Here is a 23,126-nt window from a genome sequence, read left to right on the forward strand (position 1 = left end):
TGCTGGAAAAGACCCCTGAAGAGCCTTTCTCTTCCTGGATTGGTAGGTGAACAGCCTGAGCCCCACCTCGGCCCACAGCCCATTTTCCAGTGCATCCTGTGCCCACAAGATGGGAGCCCAGGCTGGTCTAGGCTAGGATGCCCTTCTTTCTGTGTCTTCAGGCCTGGTTCCAGGGCTCAGTTCAGAGCTGGCACACCCCAGAAATGCTGCCATTGCCAGGTCTGGCCTCCTGGGCTCAAGTGAGCTGAATCAACTACAGATTCACACACTGAACTCACACTCCTTGCCCCTCAAGACTGGAGCTGGGCCTCAGATGTGCCAGCCACCAGAACCCAGACAGCCAGGTCTCCTGGCCTTCACCTCTGTCCTCTAGTGTGGTGGAAAGAGCATGGTCTTGAGGTCTAGACACCTGCATTTTAGCCCAGGTTGGCAGTTTGTAGCACCTGGCAAATACTAATCATCTTGCTAAACCTCTGAGTCATGTCCTCTAAACCTGGGTTCACAGTGACTCTATCTTAAGATCGCTGTGAGGTTAACATGGAAATGTGTGCAAAGGCTTCCAGCACAGCCCAGCTTACCTACTGCGGTTTCTGAGGGTTCCTGTGTTTCCTCCCTCCCTGCTAGGTTTGTCTGAGGCATCTTTACAGCTGCTCTGAAGAGTTGATTCCAAATCGGCCAAGTCCTGTTTCTCACCTAGCTTGCTCAGAGGTGGGTGAGTCTCAGGAGCCAAGTTCACATGGGGAGCATCAGAAGTCAGGGCTGCTGCCTGCCAGACCCAGCCAAAGTCCGCAGTCTGCGTTCCACCCGCCCGTGCCCACAACCAGGAGAGTTCACAACATTTCCAGCTTCCAGGGCAAAATGAAAACGAGGGATCTGCATTCAAAAGCTAAGAATGTCAGAATGGCAACAGCAGAGACCTCGCAGGCGGTGCTCCATGAAGGCTGTCCTGCCCCATCGGCCCTCCGGCCGTGCTTCTGCTTCATGTTGGATGGGCATCCATCAGTTTACTCCCTGGACACTCCTCCAGCCCACACTGGGTCTCTTCTGCCCTGATTTTCCAAAATCACACCATTACGGTTTTCTTGTTCCAAAGTCCTTGACATAAAGACATTTCCCAAATGAGCCAGAAGGATGCATTTCACTTCCCACAAGCACGGCTCTAAGTGACACATCCTCTTTCAAGTCACACACCCGCAACTGCCCTGCAGCAGAATCAAGGGCCAGTGCTGTTGTCAGCCAGCCAGATGTAAGACAGCAGAGAAAGGACTGTGGAGGAGGGCAGATATGAAAAATAGACGGTGTTCCTTCCACTGACCTGAGTCCATCCTGCCCCCCTGTTTCTAGCCAGAACTAGAAATCTCAGCCAAAGATTTCGCCTACCCCCGGATATGTGATTTAATCGGATGAACATGTTGGGCACCCAGCCGATGTCAGGTCCTCCTTCATTAAAGGAACCTGTCACCACCCTCCTCTGCCACCTCCTCCATCCACCTTCCACAGATGGGTCCTTTGAGATACAGGTGTGATAAAGCAGGTGGATGGCACTGAGCACCCCACGCCCTCTTGCTCAGTCCCTTCTTTAACAGTTGTACCGGCATCATGAAAAGAGAGAGGAAATGAGCAGCCTGGCTTCTGTCCCAGCCCTGCCACTCTTGAGTTCTATTTACATAAGTGTCTGCGTGGATAAGTTATGAATTCTAACGTTTCCCCTGCTTAGCTGACCAGAGGTCATGAGTCTCATAGGAGATGATGGCTGGATGGAATGTGTGTTTGGCAAAACAGACGGCTACTGACCTGACTGTCCCTCTGCCACTGCTGTTTCTTGGTTGCATCCCTTTCCAGCCAAGCAACTGAAATATTTCACCCCATGCTCTCCAATTCCTCCCTTCCCATGTTTTTAATATACTGCAGACTGGCCTCTGTCCCTCACATGTCACCAAAATTGCAATGGCTAAAGTCACCAGGGACCTCTTTCTTGCGAAATCCATGGCACCCTTGGCTGTCACCTTGCCTGACCTCTCAGCACCCTTGACCTTGTTGACCCTTCCTTCTGGAAACTTCCTCTTGCCGTGGCTTCTATGACACACGATCCTCCTAGTTTTCCTCCAAACTCTATGGCTGTTACTTCTAGGACTTGTTAGAGGCTCCTTACCCTCCATCCATCCCTTAACCTTGATGTTCCCCTAGCCCTCCGTGGAATAACAATAGTTAAGAGCCAACATCACTGTGTGCCAGGCACTGCTCTAAGCACTTCACATGTGTTAACCTGTCTAATTTTCCTCAAAGCTCTGGAATTAGGAGACAATACCCCATTTTACAGATGAGGAAATGGAGGCCCAGAGAAATTGCCCAAGATTACTCAGCTAGCCACCAGGCAGGTGGAACAGCCGTAAGCAGTCGGGCTCCACTTCTGAACTAGTATTTTGCACAGCCTCTGGGCAGATACCTGCCCCTGGATGTCCCCAGACACTTTAGCCCACAACATTCACATCAGGGTATGTGTAGGGAAAATGGAAGTTTGTATGGCCAGGATCCTCAGCTCACCCTAATCTGCTTGATGATGTAATCAGCTTACTGCATAGGCTGGAGCTTACACACCCGTTGGCAATCAGCCAATGCTGCCTGTGGTGCTATATAAAGAGCTCCGCCCAGTGCTTGGGGTCGAGCAGAGGGGCGGAGCAGAGGCTGGCGCGGAGGCAGAGACAGAGACAGAGACAGAGACAGAGACAGAGACAGAGACAGAGACAGAGATGGACTTGCCAGATGCAGAGGAGACTCTAGCACTTGACCTGCCACGGTGAGAATAAAACTTGGTACTTAAACCTTTTACTCCCACCCCCAACATTCCGTTGTTGTATTTAGGTCTCAAAGAATCCAGAGTGAACTTGCCAGGAGCTGGGAAACCCCTCCAGCCCAGAGCGACAGTATAGAGTCATTATTATAAATCTGTTTTACAAATGAGGAAATCTAATCCTCATGACCCCCCCACCACAGGCCTCTGCCTGAATGCCCTCAGCAAAGGGACGTGCCCTTTGAGTCCCAGGTCAAAGCAGGTTCATGCCAGGTGAACATGGGGTGGGCCAAGGCACACAAAAAAGTGAGTTTTCTCCAAAGAACCACACACGGAGCATTTCTTCCTGGTTCCACATCTGTATTCCCCAGGGTAAACCTCCATCAGTATCTCACGTGGGTAAACAAGCAGAGAAAGACAGTGTGGTTTTACTAATTCAGGTACATCGACGGAAAGGCAAGTTGAAGTTAAGACTGTTATTAAATAAATCTGGTTCTCTTACTTTCAACCATATGTAATTCCTCCTAACAGTATTATCGGGTGGAAGGTACTTAGAAGCTATACTTTAATGGAGAGTTTATCGGGATTTGTAATTAGCAGAGCAATCGTGAGCCCTTGTAAGTAGTTGGAAGCAGATTAAACCCACTAAAGAGAATCAGCTACTCAAAAACAATAGCTGTATCCATTTACAGACCAGTATTTGCTGTGTCAATTAGAAATGCATACACACAAACAGCTACTGTAAATCGTTCTGCTGATGCAGGATTCGACATCCCTCCCAGCAAAATCAGTCATTAATTAAGTTAACAAATATCTAAAGGATGCCTACTATGTGCAGGCACTCTCCTTTGTGCTGGAAACTACTTGCCCTTGTGGAGATAACACCCTGGGGGAGAGAGAGAACTTTTCAAGTTAATTATGTAAACAAGATAATTTCAACCAGAATAAGTCAGTGAGGGAGCATAACAACAAAGGGATAGACCCGAGGGGCATTTGAGCTGAGACCTGAATGACAAGGAGATGTGAAGGGGAGGAGAATATTCTAGGCAGAGAAAACATGAGTGCAAAGGCCTGACGCGGTATCTTAGCTTACACTACCCTTTGAGTAAGACCTGAGGCAAAGAACTACGTGAAAGCAGTTTGTTTGGAAAGTGAAGTAAGGATGATTAAGCGAGTGGGGAACAAAACAAGGAAAGGAAAGGACTTAATAAAGGATATGTTATCAGGCCAACGCAACTGTGGGTGAGCAAACTGAGCCTCAAGGGGACACTTAGGCAAACATGTAGAGCACCTGAGGGATCCCGTCCAGGAGTGAGGGAGCCGGGACAGTTACCCTCAAGCTCCTGCCAATCATTGCCAAGGGCTGCTCATGGGCAGAAGAGTCTTCCATGGCGGAATCCAGTTGGTGTGCAGAGATGGAATGCCTGGCCGAGAGACCTGGACGGGGTACTGGCAGCATTTGCTGCAGGCAGAGACCAGCCTGGAGTGTCGAGAAAGAAAGCCAGTGAGGGCAGCAATGACAGGAAATGAGTATGAGAGGAAGGCAGGGCCCAGCTCACCTGAAGCCGAGTAGGCCAGGATGAATTTGAATTGTGTTCTAAGTGCATTTGAAGGACAGCCGAGAAGTTTCATCAGAGAGAACATTTCTCCCTCAGCTGTGTGGAGAACAGGTTTGGGGAGGAGCAAGAGAGAATGTAAGAGGACTACTCAGGAGGCAAAAGCAGAGATCCAAGCAAGAGGTGCTCATGGCTTCGGCTGGCAGAAGGTGTACAAAGTGGTGGACCCAGGTGTGTCCGCAGAGCGGGACTGACAAGTGGGTTCATGTGGGGGAAGTAATGAAGGATGCAGCCCTGGCTTGGGTATGTTGGTACTGAGATGGGAGGATCACAGCAGGAGCGGCTGGGCTGAGCCACTCAAGAACAGAGTAACTTCGGTTAGTCACTCCCTGTTCTCAGCCTATTTTCTCATTTGGAAAATAAGGAAGCAGAGAACTAACTGACTCCTAAGGATGCTTTTAATTCTAATGATCTGTGACTTTTAAAAAACAACCAAAACAACTTCTTCTTTTAAAGTTTTACCTCTTTTAATAATACCATAAACCCATGTGAACCACAGCTCAAAGTGAAAGCTGGCAGCTTGTCTATAATCTACTTCTAGTTCTACCTTCCCTCCATTCTATTTCACCTGACTTCTTCAACCCATGATAACAAACACCCTGAATTCCCATGCTTACCTTTAGTTCTAATCTGGTTCATAGTTCTAATCTGCATGTGTTTCTAAAATGTGTATTTTTTTGCTGTAGCTATTTAAAAATTACTAAAAGGATATCATACTGTCCATAATTGTAGGGACTTATTTTTGCCCAATAATATTTTCTTAATATATGACCACATCGAGTGCCCTGTGTTTCATTCATTGCATCTGCTGTACAATATCCTATTGGTTAAGTGTACTATTTACTCATCCACTCTCTTGATGGGATTTTGAGTTTTTTCCATCTTTTTACCACTGTAAACAGTACAGCTATAAACACTTTTGTATAAGCAAGACTTCTTAAAAAAATGAAATTGCCGACTTAGAATATTTACTGTTATGAGATGGTTCTCATGATTTTCCAAATTAGTTGCATAAAAATACCAACAATATATTGATCACATAGATCTGCATTAGCTTGAACACTTAGTATTGTTGGAGTTTGCAATCTTTGCTTACCAAATTACCAAATTTGAGATCTCTTTTCTGGTCTGGCTTGGCATTTCCCTGACCAATATTGAGGTGAACATTTCTTCATCTGTCTATCAGCCGTAAGTGTTTCCTCTTCTGTGAAATGTCTACCGTTTTTTTGACATTTTCTTTGTTTTTCTTATCAGTATCATCAGCCTGCTTCCTGCCTGTTGAATGCTGGGGCTCAAGATCATTTTGTGTCCTGTAAAGTCAGTCTTATTTAATCTAGACAGACAGCACTTTGGACAATGTAACTCTCTCAAAAGCTTTTTCTTTTTTTTGAGGTGTCAGTAGCCAGACTCACATTTCACTGAGACATGCTGCTCTTTGTCCCGCTACATAACATGTCAGGTGCTTTACGCTACCAGGCTTTACGGGAGCTTCCCAGGAGTCATTTTGCCCAATGGATGGGATTCCCTGGAGCTGTTTTAATCTGTTCAGAGGTTTTAACAAAGGGAGTGACAGTCATGCCCTCAATTTGGTCTCCCCTGCTCAAAGCCTTGCCTTTGTTTAGATCTTTGCCCCTAAAGTTGTCCTACTTTGAGAACACTTTACAGGCTGGAGAGGTTTAGGAGTGACAGATGATTACCCCTTCCAACCCTGTGAGCCCTATAATTTCCAGACTTCCCGTGTTCCCTTTCAATTCTGCTTGCAAATAAGCCCGTTGTTTTCTGCTATCATCCCTATCTTCAACCCGAAATGTAGCTGGGAACTACCCGCTCACACAAACACTCTGTCTCCAAACTTCTCCAGAGCCATAAATTCAGTAGGTATATTTTCTGCCTTCCAAATTATCATATGTGACAGTTTTGCTAAGTATTTCACTACTGCATTATATAGCTTGCCATTTTTCTAGTCCCCTATAATAATTTCCTTGCTGCTGGCCACTCAGCCTCAAAGCCAAAACCACACATTTTATTCTAGGCACTAGTTTCCTTCTTGGTCAGCTTTTGCTGCAGTGATAAGCAACCTGAAATATCAGTGGCTTATAACAAGGGACATTTCTTTTTTTCTCTCAAGCATGCAAGTCAACTGCCTCTCTGCTCTAACCTGTGGTTGGGGTCTGGCTCTGTCTTCCCATCCCTGGGACCACACTACAAGAACAGGTTTTACTAGGACATGTCGTTCTCCTGGCAAAGGGTGCAGGAGACAGAGGATCGGCAGACACTTGCAATGCTTTTAAAGCTTCCGCTAGGCTGGGGTATCACATCGTATCTGCTCGCATTCTGTGGGCTCAAGGAAGTTAGTGGCCAGCCCCAAAACCAGTGATGTAGGAAAATACGTCCTGAATCATTTCAAATAAGAATATAGTCTCCCACAGATAAAAAAGAGCCTTTAATACATTCTTATACTTGTCTTCTGTTAGTGTGTTTATTGAGTATATGTTTATTGTGTATATATTCTCTGATTTGTAGCTTATTTTCAAGTTGTCTTTTTAAGAAAAAAAATCATTTTAATCAATCTTTGCTTGTATAGTCAACTTTTTTTGTCTTGTTTAAGAATTTTTTTCCTTTCCTCAAAGTTTAAAAATATTTCTATTACGGTTTTCTAAACATTTTGAAGACTTATATTTAACATTTAAGCATCTGGAGTTGATTTTTGTATACGGTGAAATGTAAGGGTACAATGTAATCTCTTCTTCCATATGGATGGCCATTTTGCCAGGCCCAGTTTTCTGAACAGTCTCTCCGTTGCCCACTTCTGTGACACATGAACTATGCACATACCACAGCTTCATACATATGTGGTTCTGTGTCTGGGCTTTCTTATTTCATTTCATTGGTCAACATGCCAAGCACTGAATTGGTTTATAACTCATAGCAAGTCATGTTATTCAGCAAAGTCAGTCCCCATCTGTGTTTTTTTGTTTGTCGTCTGCTTTTTGTTTTTCTTATTCTGCTGGGAGTCAGGCTCTGCCCTTGTGGGGAGAAAAAATTTCCCTCTACCCTTCAAGGTTCTTCTAGCTCCTAATGAAAAACAACTTCTAATTTAACACAGTATTATCACCTTCAAAGTGTCTGGTAAATATCAAGGTTTCTTTTCACACCTTCAAAGGCTTAAAGCACCATACAGGTAGTTTGCAGGCCCCTTACAGTTCTAAAATGTTTTCATTCTTTCATCAACTGGGATTTAGGAAACCTGGATTCTAGTCCCAGCTTTTTCCCAAACTGGCTATGAAACCTCAGGCATGATATTCAGGCCTACTTGGATGCTTCACCTATAGAAAAGTAATTCCTATCATTGTTTCACCATTAATATCCTATTGCTGGCACAGGAGCAAAAGTAAATAAATCAGAAGTCATTTTTTTAGACAATTTAAATATATCTTAAACACTAATGTCAACATTTTTTGGTCAGAGTGCCAGAATTAATTTAGTCTGAATACCCACCAAATGCATGGAAACCCTACCTCTAGAAGTATTAATTTTATTAAGAAATACAGTAATCATCTCAAATTGTCAGGTAATGTAATACTCTCATCTAACCCAGTATTTTTCTTTTATCTTTATATTTAAAATTTTAATGAAAAGACTTTTTGGATGAGGTATAAGGTATGGAATATTCCTTTCTATTTTTTATATCTCAGGTGATCAAGATCTTATCTGTAAGATAAAATAATTTTTGTAAAATAATTATTTCATATGGATCAGTCATAAAGTGAGCATTATTGTACTGCAGGAACTGGATTTCTCTACCTCTTTAGAGGTACACTTTAATGAATTAAATTAAATTGGCAGTTAAAATGGCTTTAAGATAGAAAGGAATGAAGGTGGTTTCACATTCTACTCAGAATTACCATAATATATTTATGGAATAGGATATATGTACAATCTGCATGCCTTGATCTACTCTGCCTTGGTTCAAATCCTAGCTTTTGTCCTAAATCTTGCTCTGTGGACTCTAGACAAGCCATTTAATCGGGGGTCAGCTGCCTTACATCAAATAGGTTGTGAGGATAAAATGAAATCAACAGATGCACTCTAAAAAGAAAAAAGGAAGTTAATATACAAATACTGCTGCTGTGGCTTATTTGATTAATTATTTAAGTGCCTGCATGAGATTGGGAGGGCTGGGGCCCTATTCTACTTCATTTTATTCCATTAGTTCTCTCTAATTCCCATCCTGTCTTTCACAGAGCCAGAGGCCCACCACCACCTATACATTAGTCCACGCACTTCACCATCACTGTAAATAACCTTCTTATTAATCTTTGTCAGGCCTTGCTTTCAACCAGACCAAATTACCTGTTCTACTGTAAGCCTCTGACATGCACTTCATATGTTCAATGATAAGCTTTTTGATGAGGCAACATCAAGAACACAAACCTATCTGGAAGATGAGGATGCACAAGCAGACTGGAATCACTGCTTTCTAATGGCTTTCTAAGCCTACAGGTGGTACCTGCTCATACTCGGCAGTGACCGCTGACAGTGGATGAAGTCAGCAATTCTCAAAAGCATAGAACATGACATGCACTCTCCGTTAGGCGTTTTTCCTTAAAAGTCTTCTTGCTAGAAAAGCGCATGGAAGTATCACACAGGTGTTCGGGGAAAAGGCTAGGAAATGCCTACTCACAAGCCTCTGTATTGTTACTACTGTACCTTACACAGGAAACGGACTAGGGAGTTGAGGCTGGCTTTCATTCCAGTACTCAGCATTGCTACAAGGTGCCAAAGCCGGTTTCTGGTAGTGAAGTCTGGATGGCCTTGGCTCCAGTTAAGCGGGATTTTACTCAGGGAAAGGAGAAACGTAAGTGGTGTTTCTGCATTGTGACAAAACAAGTTCCCTTACAGCCACAAACGTCTGCAACATGCATCCCTCGTACAGTTTCTCCCCAATTCCCTCCCTTAATGAGAGCGCGAGCGCCCAGGAAGGCCCATTACCATCCTGCAGGATGAGGGAGGGCTGCACCGCCTGCACTCGGAACTGCCTGGCCCTCCAGCCAGGGCTGGGCGCCTGAACCACCTCACTGCCGGACAGCCAGGTCACGGTCTCAAAGTTGTCCCCGCGAGCCAATGCCTCGGCCTCGGCGTGGTGCACGGCCACCCGGTCGAACTGGTAGAGGCCGCCGGAGTGGTCAAAGTGCACGTGTGTGGCCACGGCCAGCAGCGGCCTGCACGCAGCGTCCTCTTTCACGCCGCGGTCCTGCAAGAGGCCGAAGGAGTGCAGGTACTCCGGAAGGCTTCGTAGCCCCAGGCCCGTGTCAATCACCACATCCTGTTCCTAACCACGTACCAGCCAGACGTTGGCTCGGTTGCCCGACTCATAGAAGCGTTCCTGAATCCAGAAGATGCCGTCGCCCAGGGACTTCTGAGCGTACCACTCGAGCGCCGACATGCTTGGCAGGGCTGCGGCTGGGCGAAGTGGGTGTGGGCTTGTGTGCCAACTGTAGGCTGTCCAGAAGCGAGGTGCTGCGGCGGTACGGAGCTGTCGGCCCGCAGCCAAGGAGAAGGCGTACAGCGAGGAGGGGCGGGGCACGCGGGAGGTGTGGGAGGAGAACTGCGGTGACGGGGACGCACGGAGACGCTGCCCGGAGTGTGCGCCTTCACGCGCTCTCCAGGACCGCAGAGAGCAGCGGCGGCTCTGTCCGCACCGGGGCGCTGGAGCAGTGCAGCATCTGTAGCCGCAGGAGAGGGAGCGTTAACGCAGGGGCTACTGCAGCAAACTGCAGACACACTGGGGAAGTCGACACGTTCCCCATCCCCGGGGTCTGACTGCAGAGGCCAGCAGCTAGGCCCCAGAGGCACAAGCCCGCCCGCCCTCCGCACGCCGCGATGCGCTCTCTCCAGCCGGTGCAGAACCTGCTCAAGCCTGTTGGACGACTACCGCGTCTGCCAAGGGCTAAAAGGCTCTCTCTCCGGTGGTCTAAGAATCAAATGGACAGATTAACAGGAGGGAAAAAAAAAAAGCTTAATGGTGTACATAGGGGGAATCCATAGACATGAGATTCTAAAGACAGTCAGGGACAGTGACGTATATATGTCATTTTGGATGAAGTGGCCAGGGTAGGGAAGGAAGGCAGTTTACAGGAATATGAAAAAGTAAATGGTAAACAAACGTTTGCCAGGCCGTACAGAAACAATGGGGCTCAGAGGAATTTTAACAGACTTTGCTAAATTCCTCCCTGTCTACCATTCCTGGTTCATACTATAAAGTAGTTAACTATGGTGACAGCTGTCTTCCTGAAGCAGGTCTGCCATCTAAATTCTTTGTATTCAGCTGGAAGGAGGCAGATGAGAAGTCAAAGTTTCTTTCTGAGTCCAATGGGCTTTGAACATTTTCAGCTCCAACATCTCTAAATGCCAAGCTGGCACATGTCGGGGCAGCCTGCCCTTGGTCCCTACACTCTCTGCGTTTACTAGCTCCCTGAACCCTCACAATTACCCAAGGAGGGCCAGTGTTATTTTCTACACTACATATTTCCAAACTATGGATGAGGAAACAGATGTGCTGTGAGGCTGACCCACAGTTACAAATAGCTCTGAGATTCAAACCCAGGCCCATCCGACGCCAGAGCCCTGCAGTCCCCACATCACACGGTTTGGGGTGGAGGAGCTCAGCTAGGAGGTGCTGAATCAAGCCTGCTCTCTGGTTCCCACAAGAAAAGAGAGGTTGCCAAGGGCCTCATCAAACGCCCGGCATTTCCTCTGCTTGTCTGCGTGCTCCCCCCACCCACCTCAGGCTGGCAGCACGGTGGGTGGAGTCATAGGCCCAAGACCACAAAGCCTGGTGCATCTGCAGAGTCACTAGCGGTGCACGCTGTCACTTTACTGAGGATCCCCGGTAACAGGAGAAGCTGTGCAGGCTTCGTCTGACTCAGTTCGTTCTCACCGACTGCAAAGAAAAAAGAGCAGGGGCCTGACACCTGGAGATGGTTCATATTTCAAGAAGGAAGGCAGTCAACAACAGAAGTGTGTGTGTGTTGGTATACACAGCACAGCAAACTTGACTAGGATTTGGATTGTCCCTTTCACACCCATTCTGTCCTTCAGTCCTTGAAAGAGAAGGAGATAATCTTGTTACTCTTAGATGCAGTGAAGCAAAGAGGGTTAAAAGGCTTGTGGAGTCACTCAAGATCTCTATCCCCTTAGTCAGTAGGAGAAATATTTAAGGTACTTCACTGGCTGGGTTATTTTGAACAAGGAGATAATATGTGTAGAGCAGTGGCTCTCAATACCACCTGGGGACTTGTTAGAAATGCAAATTCTTGGACCTCCCCCCACAAATACTGAGTCTTAATTTGGGGGGCCCAGCAATCTCTGCATTCACAACCTCTGTATTAGCTGACCCCCGGGCTCCCAGTGCTCCTAAAATTTGAGAACCACTGACGTGAAGAATCCACCCTGGCACCCAACAGGGTGAATTCTCAATGAATACTTACAACTTTGGCCAAAGGTCACAGAGCTAGTCATGGAAAGTCAAAGACTTGGTGTCTTGTCCTACTGATTCTAGACAACTTTTTCCACCAAGTATAATCTTATCACGTAGGAAAGAGATTGGCATATCTGGGAGGATTGGTATAAGGTCAGACATGGTGTTAAGTAGAGATCACCTGAAAATATTCAAGTTTCAGGATTGGAAAAATAACAGGACTGAGCCTTAGGCATGTGAAATGCCATGGACACTTCATACGTGGTGTATCGTTTAAGACTCTTACAGGCTGGGAGGCTGGCAAAGTCAAATGTGCACATGCCATTCTTACATCTGCACATGTCTGTGTATATAGCCCCTCATACATACGAGTTGCTAATCCCATTATCCACAAGTGGGTTAAATCTCTACTGTCATCAGGCTGGCTCAGATTGAGTTTATCTTTTATATTACAAATAGCTTTTAGAATTAAAATCATTATTATAACAACATTAAACACACAGAAGAAATCGATGTCATGTCACTCTCAAAGAACTATTTGTTTCTCACTCTGCATTATTTAGCTCTTTGTAGAGAAATCTTTATATCATCCCAATTTTATCCTTTCCTTTTCTCACTGACTTCATCGTAAATATTTTCAGTGATGCCCCTCATCTTCAAAATTGCCATTGTGATGACTGAAAAACAGGCCTTCAAACTGATTTGATGTAATTTAACTACAGGGATTTGGCTGGCTACCACTATTTCCTCAATCAGAGTGTTGGGCCTAGTTTTCTATATAAGTGACATTTTTGTCATGTGATGCTCTTCTTTAGATTAAATTTCTAGAAGTGGAATTATAGGAAAAGAGGGTATGAATAGGACTACTGGAACATATAGGAAAAATGTTTCCAAAAGGAGCATAACAGTTTACTCTGTCAGTAGCAATGCATAAATACACCTGTTTCACAAAGAATGGTCCTCAGCACCGGCGACATCATTCCACTCTTCCCACTCCAGTCGCCAATACAGCGAAAATGCAATCATATGCTATTATGGGTGTGACTTTCCTTTTTATAAATCCCAGATCCCTTCTTCTTTCCAAAGACAGAGGTGGTCAAACCGACTTCAAAAAAAATTCATTTCAATAGTGTGTACGTGTATGTGCCTGCATGTTGTATATGTGTATGTGTCTGCATACATATATGTATCTGTATCATCTCTGTGGTACCTGCATCCATGTTTATGCCTCAAAGAGCACACATGTTGTGGAGTGCCTATATCTGAGGTTTTGCTGCAGACATTGTGTTTCTGAGCATGCATTCCTTGGACTTTGTTTACATGTATGTATGAATACATTGTTTTGTGGGATCACGGATGGCAATGTCATGAATGAAATCAAACACAGACCATTTGTGGTTTAACACAATCCTTGCATCTGTGCTTCTTGTTAACCATCACTTTCTTGCATAGCTGTCTCCACAAATGAATGGACAAATTAATGAGTTTAATATTTAGAGGAGTTAGGGCCCTTTTGCCAGAAAAAGCAGATAGCTACACAGAAGAGACTTTTCATGTAGAAAATGGATAATCCTGAGTAGGCTGGAACTTTGAGAACCATTTATCAGGCAAGTGATACTGAGCAGGTCACATACCACCCTTCCACACCTCTATTTTCTGAGGCTAAAGTGGGGATCATAAGAAAGGATGACTATGAAAGTTACATGGGCCACAGAAGGTATCAGGGGACAGGGTGTGCCCCACAGGGCAAGGAGTGGAGGAGAGCCAGATCCTGTCCCAGAGCCCATCTCTTCTCAGACTCTGAAGGGTGAAGGGTTGTCAAAAGTCTCTGCAAAAGTCTGGCTTGATGAGATGTCAAAGCTCACACACCATTGCTAACTACATGCAGGGGGCAGACGGAACTTCAAATCACGGGATCCATGGGGGAAAGACAGTCAAAAGGTCCTCATGGATGGAGGGAGTTGGGAATCACTAGGACAAATCTGTAGATTCCAAACTTTTGGAAAACCAGCAGAACTTCTCTCCTCCCTACACTTGCATCCATACAACCCTTATGGGGAACCCCAACTATGACACAGTTGGAGACAGTGGCAGAGGCTGGATGGGCTGCCCCCTCTCCCTCCCTGGGCTCTGCTGAGGGGCTCCTGGAGCACCCACACACCCCATAGCTCCCCCAGTGACAGCCTTGCATCTGGACGGCCCTGGAATCCCTGCCAGCACTGCCGTGCTCCAAGGCTAGATCATGGTTTCCAAGCAGCAAGAGCAAAACCAGCTGACATTTATCAAGAGCTTTCTCTGTGCCAAGGTGTGTGCTCCGCTCCCTGCACACCTGATCTCATTCTATCCTCGTGTGTTCTCCAGGAGGAAGATTCTGATAATACTATTAGGATCCCCATTCTACAGCCACAGAATATAAGGGCCAACACAGGGCAACATAGAGAATGTGTCCAGGTTCCCTCAGCTTGTAGATTATAGGGCCCAGAAGCAGACCTAGACAGTCTGGGTCTGAATCTGTGTCCTCAGCCCTACTCTGTAAAGCCTGCCAGTTTTGAGAGGTAAGTGGCATCTTTTGGACTTAAATTTCCCAATTCCTCATCAAGAGACTTTGTGACACTCACCTTTTTCTATTTTTGGGGGGTTTTGTTTTGCTTTGCTTTGCTTTGCTTTTAAGTATAGCTATGGGAATGGTCCCAAATTATCCTCATTCTTTTCCCTAAACCCCAATGTGATCAGACCAGAGATACTGTCTAACCTAAGTGAGTAGCAGGCCACTAACACTGACAACACCCATGGCTGCTGGTGTTCCTGTGCATATGTGCTTGATGGCAGGGCAAGATGGGCCTGGAGGCAGGGGAGTACCATCTGATGCCTCTCGACATTCTATAACAGCACCTTATTTAATAGTCACTCCAAAGAGGTAGATATGATTATCCCCACTTCACAGATGGCAAAGCTAAGGCTCAGAGAAAATTTGCTGGGCATACCCCAGCTCAGAAGTAGCAGTCTCGATCTGGACCCAGGTCCATGCGACCTTCCATCACACTGCACCAGATTTGGTGGCCTTTGGGGACAATGGGCCCTTGCTCTTCTTCAGAGCCTTCCTCCAAGCTACCAGAGTTCCTGCTTTGCCTGCCTCCATCCCAGCCCTTGTTACCCAGTCCTGCTGATGCTTGTCACCATGTCTGTCTCCCCCACTCCTTGGGGGTCCTTAACACCAAAGGGCATGAGCACAGAAGGCCCTTGGTGAAGGTTTGCTAGGGACTGAGCAGCCCAGCCCCACTGCACAGTCCAGGCCACTGTGGGCCCCAGGCTTTGTGGCCTGCAGTTCTTAGAATGCCTCAGGCCCTTTAAGATTCACCTCCCTCCTGCACATGGTGGCCCTCTTGGGGCTCTGGGAAATCCCAGGGCAGTTTTTGGACTCAAAGTGTTTTCCCCCAAAGTTGAGTGAGCAAAGGGACATTCAGCCTCTCCCGGCTGTAAGGACTCCTGTCTGTCCTTCCGTCTGCTTCATGACCACGTAGGGCCATGTGAATGAGACGCTTGGATCTGGAGTCAGCAGACATGGGTGTGAGTCCTGCTCCAACACTTGCCGCTTACGTGATCTGGGGCAAATTCCTTAACTTCCTGAGCCTCTAAGAGGAAACAGTTCTAACTGATCATGAACACACAGTGATGTTGCGAGAGTCAAATAAGATAACGCATGGAAAGGACTTAGCACAGTGCCTGGCTCTGAGGAGGTGCTCAGAGTGAGTGGTGGCTTGGCCTTGAACCCTGCCCTCTCTCAGAGTCTCCGAGCAGCTGGCGAAGGAAGAGCAAGGCTGTCAAAGTGGACCAGGGGCAGCTCGCCTTGGCAGGAGGTAAGGACAGGAAGGAGACCAAGAGGGACCCATGGCTGAGTCAGTGGGAGCCGGTGGGGGGACAGTGACTCAGACAGAGGTGCCCACCCAAAACCTCTGTCCACATATCAACCACAGGAGGCCGGTAAGAGCTTAGGCAGAAGGGCCTTTCCAGGGTGGAAACCCATGGGCAGCGTGCTAGAGAATGAGAAGGAGATTACGGTCCTGCTGGAAAAGAGAGAGGGGGCCAGAGTCACAGCCTCCCCCACAGCCCATGCAGCAGGCACAAGGGAGCTGCAAAGAGCAGGCTGTGTGGGACTCAGGAAGGAGCCTGCTTCACTCCAGCAGCTTGGATCTAAGATCCTTCCCCCATGGTCTAAGGCCACAGGGCCTTGCTGAAGCCTAGAAAGAGAAGGAGCTTGGGTTGACTCATCCCAGACCCTGCACCCAGTACCAGACTATAATAAGCTTTATCTCTGATGCCTCTCTTGCCTCAATACAACCCAGCATTGCAGGGGGTGGTCCCCCCTCTGCCCATGGCATATCTAGAATGCCCAGTGAGAGATTCCTCACCAGCTGGACGGCCACAGAGGGGAAATTCAAACCCAGATTTATTGCACTCTCGAATCCCTGCTTTCCCTTCCAGGTAGGTAGCACGTCCCTGAGGCATTGGGGCTGTCATCCGAGGTTCAAGTGCACACTTCTGCCAACTACTAGATGTGTGACCTTGGACATGTCGGTGTCTCTCTGGGCCTCAGTTTCCCTGGCTATAAACCATAGAAAGGAGCACTGCCTGTCACATACGTGCTATGCAGATTGAAGGAGCTAGAGCTGAGCCTGGCACAGAGTCAGTGCTCGATTTATGTCGACTGGGGGGCTTGTGTTCTTCACAGGGAACGCCAGGCCTCAGGAGAGTGGAAGAAAGCGTGGCTGCCCCCACCCCAAGCAGCTGTGGTGGAGACAGCCCTGGGCTGGGTCCTAAGGACCCGCACTCAGAGCCCCGCTCCACACCTTACAGGGCCTTGGATGTGGCATTAGGCCTCTCTGGACCTCAGCGTCCTCATTCCTAGAATGAAGATAATAATATTGCTGACCGCATGGAGTGATGGTGGGATGTTGTGTGTATGGCAGCCCCTAGTGGGGCTCGGAGTGGAGCAGAGACCAGGAGGCAGGCTGCAGTCTCCCTGTGGTGGCGGGGCCTGAGGTGCTGGGAACACTGAGGGAGAGGGGAAGGGGCATGGAGGAAGGTTCCGATGCCCAGAAAGGCCCAGCCCCTCCTGCAAAACCAAGGTGGGCATTTCCTCAGGCAGCAGAGAGATTCTGAGATGCATGGAGCCAAGATGGGTGGGAACATTCTGGGACTGGGGTCTTTACCCTTTTCTGCCCCCTTCTGCTCAAGGAGCTGACTGCCCACAGAGACCTTCTTGCTGTGTAACCCAGGGGAAGGCACTCACCCACGCTGTGCTTTCCTTTTTGACATCGGCACTAGGACGTCCACGAAGCTCCAGGGTGGGAGGGGTGATGGGGAGAGAGCTAAGCTACTGGGAAGGATGGAGAGAGAAGCCCTCAGCTAGGAACCGCCCAGCCGGGCAATCAGTGGGATCCCCCGCATTGGCTCTGGCCGGAGGACCTCACAGAAAGGGGCGACTGAGGGCGACCAAGCCACAGAGACCAAACTTAGCAGCAGATGCAGGCAAGCAAACCCTGTGGGCGCAGCTCTGCCTCCACCTCACAGCACAGAGGGAGGAAGGGCTCTGCTCCTCAGCCCCCTTTTCCCTCCCCGTTTCCACAGGGCCAAAGGGAGCTAGCCTGGGCTGGGGAGCAGGGTGAGGCATGCAGTGTCTAGGATTGTTGCTCCAGCTGTGTGGCTGCAGGCGAGACTTAACCTTCCTAAGCCTTTGTTTCCTCATCTCTGAGATGAGGTGATGATACTTACCTCACTGAGTAGTTGGGAGGAGAAAATACAGCTCTAAGAACAGAGCCTACTGGTGTATGCCAGGGTGCACAGTTTTCACTAACTCTCTCAACACCCCTGCTGTGTGAATGCTTTCATCCCCATTTACAGAGGCAGAAACAGCTTCAGACCCTAACCCTCCACTGGAGAAAGCAAGCCACCCTGGGTCTTTGCCCTCCCTGACAGGCTGTTGCAAGTCTACTTTGGATGCAGGAGGAAAGGAAATGGACTTTCCCCCACACTCCCTCTGCATGCTGGGGCTTCACCCAGGCAGGCAGCCTGAAGGGCCAGCATGATATTCCCTCAGGAAAGGAAAGAATGAAAGTTCTGGGAAGTTCATCCAAGTGCTGAGGTCCCCAGCTGGCCAGGGACAGAGTGGCCCGACTACCACACTTTCCCCTTTACACAGGACCCAGGGGATCCACCTCGTTACCCTGGGAGGCCGGTGCTGTCAGACCAGCCATGCAAGGGGAAGCAGAACCCGCAGGGTGATTTCACTGTCAGACCTTTCTCTACACCTCTGTCTCCCTTCTATCTTGAGCCACACATGTCTTATATCCACAGGTTACCTATTGGACAAATGTGTACTCGTTACACCCAAGGCTCTATTCCAGAAGCTAGACAAGCGTATATGAAGGCCAGGAGCCAACCTCAGAGAACTTAGTGGAGAAGACAGATGAAAATATGACCATGGTGCCAAGGTGGGTACCCCTGAGATGCCGTGGGGAGTTAGGAGGACAGAGATGGGGAGGGAAAGAGATCCAGGGCATGTGTCTGACCCAGAGCTACGATCATCACAGCGGGACAGGATCTTAGAGATTTTCTGGTTCAAACTTTTTCATTTTCCAGATGAGGAAACACAGGCAGGGAAAGGGAATTATTTGCACCAAGCCACATAACTTACTGGGGTCAGCACAGCCAGGTGAGGACCCAGGATTCCCGACTGATCAGGCCCACCCTCAGCACTGTCATGATTCCATTTATGCCTCTGACAGGTGACCCAGCAAAGGGTGCCCAGATAGCCCAGGACAGATACACTGTTATAACCATCAGAACTCACCATACTCAACATGCCAGCCTTCTGTATCAGTAAGATTCAGTTCATCCAGAAACCCTGCTTACGCACAGTAGTCTTTGATCTCTTCAGTAAAAGTCTGGAGGCCTGAGGTCCAGGTTATAAGAGAGCTGCACTCCTCAAAGTTGCCCCCTCCACCATCCCTAAGGTGTGGCCTGTATCCTGCAGCCTCTGGGGGCATCTGCACTCTAGAAGCAGGGCAGGATGGGGGAGAGGGGGGCAATGGGTGCACCCCTGCCTTCTAACAGGGGATACTGGAGGCTGTCACATGATACATCTCTTTATAGGCCTGGAGTCAGAGCCTGGTCAAGTTGGGGGCTGGAAAATGTAATTTTTGTTCTGGCTGGCTGTGACCCCAGCTGGAAGTTCTGTTACAGTGAAAAAAGAGAAAAATGGCCATCTGCCTTTTGTTTTCACACCTAAATTCACTTTCTGGGCTCTGTGTCACTAGCCTGTCCTTCCCCAGGTCCTACACACCCTGGCTGGGCCTCTCCCTTGATACCCCACTTATCAACAGTTTGGGTGTGACCATCCTTCCTCCCCCAGTCCCACCCCTGCACCTTCCCCATCTCAGAAACTGTCATCTGCTTCTCTGGTGAACCAGAGGCCACAGGGACTCGGGCAGAGTCGGTGCTGGACTGGGGGGCCAGGCATCTGAGTCTCAAGGCTGACTGGACTCTTCGCTCACTCTAGGACCTTCGCCTGATTGCCTGCTTTCTGGGTGAAGAGAGGGACTGTATTTCTGATCCAGAGAAGGGCCATAGGAAAATTAAAGGGGAAAAATTCCCAGATTTTCCCTCTAGATAGCCCTGTACATAGACCCAAAGATGTATCATCTTTTGAACACTCAAGAAAGCTTTAGTAATAGCAAAAGATTGGAAACAACCTAAATATCCATTAATCAGGAACTGGTTAAGCACATACTACCTCTGTGCTAGAATGTCCTAAAACTGTTAAGAGGAACAAGGTCACTTTATGTGTTCTTATGTAGAATAATATCCAGAATATATTAAGTGCTAAGTGTAAGGGATGGGATAGCGTTTATAGCATGAAACCACTCATGTGAAATCATATGCACTCAGATTTTTATATTGACTTGACCATGTGTAAAATTCCTCTGGGAGGCTCTGCCAGACACTATCAACCAGGGGAGGATCCAGTGATTGTGAGGACAAAGACTTGCTCTTCACTATATGAGCTTTTTGCATTTAAACCAGTAAGAGATAAGAAGGAAAAAGAAACATTTAGTGATAATTATTTAATCTTGGATCCAGAGAATTTTCTTCTCTAGGCCATAACTGTCCCTGTAGGAATGGTGAGGCACTTGATAAGCCAGCTGAGGCCCCACCTGGTTCAGCTCCATCCATGATCACCATCACCACCACCCTGAGACCCCAGGCCTGGTCCTCCCACCAGAGTCCATGACCCTTCTCCCCTCTGACACCATCCTTGGGAAAGAGACTCCAGAAGCTGAGGGGGAGGAAAGAGCCGGAGAAGGAAGCCTGGGGTCTTGTGGAGTTGGGGCCCTCCCCCTCTCCAGACCTCACTGCTGCCCAGCCCTCTGTTCCTCTTACGGAGTGAAGAGGATTGATTGGTCAGGACACCTGCATTGCAAGGGACAGACAGTCCCTAAACTGAACTCATTTATACTGGTGTACTAGTTGATTGGGTTATCAGGAGTTTGATTTTGGTCAAGTCATGCTTGTAATACCTCTAAGACATGCAAGGCAAATATAAACCCAATACACAGGTAGTTGGAGGCACCTGGAGTTCAGGGGCAGTAACATTTGGGAGTCATTAGATTCAACCACATGAAAGTGCTGATATTCAACCATGTGATCTACAAAATGGTGATTTCTTCTGGTTCAGTTTTGAACTGGTTGTTCAGGCCGTAAGGTTAGATCAGATTACCGAGGGCTGAATATAGGCAAAGAAGAGACAAGGGCCACTGCCTGAGCCCCAGCATTCCCTGCTGTTAAAATGCCTGGAAGGTGAGGAGAAGCCAGGAAAGAACACTAACAAGGAACAGGACAGGGAGGGGAGGTGCAGGGGCAATAGGAAAACTGGGAGCATAGGGTGCCTTGGGAGCCCAGGGAGGAGAGTGTTTCTGGAAGGAAGGGGTGACCAGCTGAGTCAAATGCTTCTGAGATCAAGGAGGGTGAGAGCTGGTAAGTGACTGTTGGATTTAGCATTGGTCACCGGGGACCTTGGCAAGAGTTATTAAAATGGATTCAAGAGAGAATAGAAGAAGGGAATTAGAGACAACTATTTACGGTGTTTACCTTTTTCTTAATACCATAAAGGGCTGCTATATTTGAGTCTTTGAAGGGAGGCAAAGGACTGAGAACAGAATACTTTGTAATCATACTATATAAAGCAAAATTCAGATAATTAACTTCCAATTCCTCTTCATCAGTAATTAGTGAACCTCTCAGCTAAGGAAATTACCTCTGTGTGTGGAGCCCACCCAGATCCTTCTCTGTCACCCAGGACTGCTGAAACTTGACCCAAGCTGATCTGATTCCACACCAGTCTGAGCTGGTACCAACATGCTTAATACTAACTGCAAAGATTTACCAGTTTCTCACTGGGCAATTTTCAGTGTGCAAAGTTTAATTTTCAGTGTCCAAATGTAAGCAGACTTCTTACTACCTCTGTTTATATATAGGGTTGCTGTCCCCAGCAGACTTGCAAACATTTTCTATTATCTGGAAAAATTTCTCTGTCTGGCCCCATTGCTCCCTCTGGAAACTTATTAATGACACCAAGACATGAACCCAGGTCTCCAGTCTTCAAGTACCATGCCCTTTCCACTATGAAACACCAGCTTTTGAGCCATTCTTTGAGATCTTTAAATAGGGAGGCAGCACCTGCAATGTAATTGATACGTTTTCCTATAAATTACTCTGTGTTCCAACCCTACCCCCCACCACCCCCAAGAGTCTTCAGACAAATCATGACAGCTAGGTCAAAATGGAATTTTTACAACCACAGGAAATGACAATTATTTAAACTGTTTTATCTTAGAATAAATAGTGACTCAATAACTGTTTGGACCCAAGCAAATGTGGTCCATAAGAATGTTAGAGCCCCACATCTACTGCCCCAAATACTGACCATCGGGGCTGATAAAATTCATCCCGTCAGCTATGGAATGTCCGTGCTGATAAAGGACGCATGCCATCGTATCAGGGCTGTTTGTTTGCCTCAGTTTTTTAAAAGGTCATTGTTTAAAGAATAGCCCTCTGTGGGAAAGAATGCATGAGAATTCTGTTGAATTTTTTAAGCCTGTGACATTTAGGCATTAAATGATATTGAAAGCTCTCTCTCTGCTTCTGTCTCTATTTTTGCTTCTTTCTCTCTTGTCTCTTTCTCCCTCTGCCTCCCCCAGATACTTGATAGGAAAAAAGAGAGTATTTAAATAATATATGATTTTTTTATTACACACAATATTAAACTTTTAAAATTATACAATAACCGTGAGATTTAAAATATTCCCTTTGTAGCTGTCCTTGAAGGCTTTGTCACACCATGGTCCAGGCTGAGGGACAGTTCTAGCTCATAGCCCACTTACAGAGATTCAGTGATCTGCCTTCCCGAAGACCCGCTAGGAGTCTTCCTCCACGTTTGAGCTCTGCTCCCCTCCTTGGGTGGACACCCCCTCCCTGTACTCCCGTCCCCCCACGCCAAGCTGGACTGAGGAGGATGGAAGACAGCTTTCCGCAGCTGCGGAGATTTCGATAGAAACTGAATAGCAGGGAAGCCCCACTATGGTTTCCAAAATGAACCCAGTGGGCCAAGAGTCTCTGCTACAGGTTGAAAGACCAGCAACCTCTAGCAAAGCTGTTGTTGCTCTGGTGAGACCCTAAGGGGGTCTCTGAGTGGGGTCTCTGCCTGACCTAGAATGCACACTAATTCTGCCCCCACAGCTGCAGAACACCTTGCACCCGGCCCGCGCTCTTCCGCAAATGCTCTCCGTGGCCCAATCACATACCTGACTGGAGCTCCCAAAGGTCTTCAGCACGAACAGTAACAAAGGCAACCTTACCTGGACAACGAGAAGGCACCCCTGACGTCACCCCTCACCCACCCCACAGCACACACCGGTATCATCCCCTTCACAGCCATAAAATACAGCGGCTAAGACACTCAACAGGCTGACTTGTTGAACAGAATTGCTTAGTATTGACCACCTGGGGACCACAGCACATGTACCAACATGAGCAACTTCGCATCGGTCCCCAGGGCCATCCCAGCTCACAGACCGTACTCACTGAGGGCTTACCCTGTGCCAGGCACGTAGGCTCGGTGCTCATGCGCATCAACCCAGTGAAGCTTCCTGACACACAAGTGCTGTAATTATAATTATCCCCA

At 47.6% G+C, this 23,126-nt stretch overlaps 1 pseudogene; it reads right to left on the reverse strand.

The window, feature by feature from the left end:
- Window positions 1–4,061: 4,061 nt before the first annotated feature.
- Window positions 4,062–9,952, reverse strand: LOC130683234 (acyl-coenzyme A thioesterase MBLAC2-like; annotated as a pseudogene).
- Between the last annotated feature and the right edge of the window lie 13,174 nt (window positions 9,953–23,126).

The sequence above is a fragment of the Manis pentadactyla genome, chromosome 4 (genome assembly GCF_030020395.1).
Source record: "Manis pentadactyla isolate mManPen7 chromosome 4, mManPen7.hap1, whole genome shotgun sequence".
In the NCBI taxonomy this organism is placed as follows: Eukaryota; Metazoa; Chordata; class Mammalia; order Pholidota; family Manidae; genus Manis; species Manis pentadactyla.